Source organism: Pteronotus mesoamericanus, unplaced genomic scaffold (assembly GCF_021234165.1).
Source record: "Pteronotus mesoamericanus isolate MK-2021 breed Mesoamerican mustached bat unplaced genomic scaffold, CSHL_Meso_final contig_116, whole genome shotgun sequence".
NCBI classification, from domain to species: Eukaryota; Metazoa; Chordata; class Mammalia; order Chiroptera; family Mormoopidae; genus Pteronotus; species Pteronotus mesoamericanus.
In genome coordinates this window covers 32595267-32596681 of record NW_026555027.1, presented here as the reverse complement: position 1 = coordinate 32596681, position 1415 = coordinate 32595267, and the positions used below count along the sequence as shown (strand labels likewise).

The 1415-nt window shown below is 43.1% G+C and overlaps 1 non-coding gene across 1 annotated transcript; it reads right to left on the bottom strand.

Annotated features, from left to right (window-relative positions):
• Positions 1-1046: 1046 nt before the first annotated feature.
• LOC129077346 (U6 spliceosomal RNA) lies at positions 1047-1150 on the bottom strand. Its single transcript, XR_008529816.1, has one exon. It is a non-coding gene; the product is annotated as a U6 spliceosomal RNA (small nuclear RNA).
• Positions 1151-1415: the final 265 nt, after the last annotated feature.

Below are 1415 nucleotides of genomic sequence, written 5' to 3'. Positions count from 1 at the left end.
TGTTCCTGAGGGCTGGATGGAACTGGTGGTACAGACTTTGGATCTGAAGAATTCAGCCTGGTGATGAGAGAGATTTGATTTGTGGTGTGAACACATAATACGGTATACAGATTCATGTGTCGTGCAATTGTGTACCTGAAACCTGTATAATTCTGTTAACCAGGGTCACCCCAATAATTTTTTTTTAAAAAAGAAGTCCGCCAATTGCAGTCAAGAACACTTTTTGCTATCAAGCAATTTGGTGGTTGTTCCCACTTCGTTTGATTCAGTAACTTTCTCAGGGAAGATATTGGACATTAATAGTTAGATGTTTCCTTAGAAAAACCTAAGGGAATCACTTAAGTGTTTGGTATTGTGAAGTAAAGAATCTAACCTTTCCTACAAAAAGAGGTCTGACTTTTGCCCTCAGCTTCCCGAAAGGAGTGTTTCTGTTTGCCTGGGGCCAGTCAAATAGCCACACTGTGATATGGTTCTGGGTTTCAAGTCATACGGTTGATCTCCTGAGGTGCTGGAATCTGAGAGTACCTCCTGGATGGGACCCCAGTAGAGACTCTGGACACCATGGCTTGGGCAAACTTCCTTGGTTGGTGATACTCAGTCTCTATATAGTCACACCTCAATGCGAGAAAGTGACAGTGTTATGACTCCGCAGGGAGAGGAAAACAGCAGCTCACATACTTTCTTAGCCTCTGCCCTATGTACTTCTTCCCCTGCCTGATTCTAATCTGTATCCTTTAGCTCTGTTAAAGTATAACCATAGTGTAATAGCTGTCCGTGAGTTCTGTGAGTTATTTCAGGAACTTATCAACCCTAAAAGTGGTATGTGAAACCCCGAACTTGCAACTGATGTCAGAAGTAAGGGTAGCTTCTCTCTCTCCCCGCCCCCCAGCGCCCCCTCTTTGGCAGATCTAAAGCTTTATTATTAGAATGAGTCGCTTTAGAATTGAATTGATAGATCCTCTAAAATGGCTTTAATATGGCACAAAACTCTTGATTCTCAGAGTGGTATGCCTACTTACCTGCCAAAAAGTATTTTGAAAGGAAATAAAAACATGGACCGTTTCGGAAGTCTCTTGTCACCCTTGCGCAGAGGCCATGCTAGTCTTCTCCGTGTTGTCCCAGTTTCTGGGGATGTGTTGCCGAAGCAGGCGCTGAGGGGAGTCTTTATGTGGACTGTTCCTTCTCACTTCTCAGTTAGCTAAAGTCTCGTAAGTATAAATGCACATCTGTATGTCCTGCAAAAATCCCTACTAGCACAGGCTTTACTGCCTGCAGTCCACCAATCCCGGCCTGTCCTAATAAAGTGCAGACTAGTATATTTCTCCCAACATTGTACTCAGGAGAAATCACATTAAAATGAAGATTAAGGGCAGGATGGGGAAAGAAGACATACTACATTCAGAAAGATGTTCATT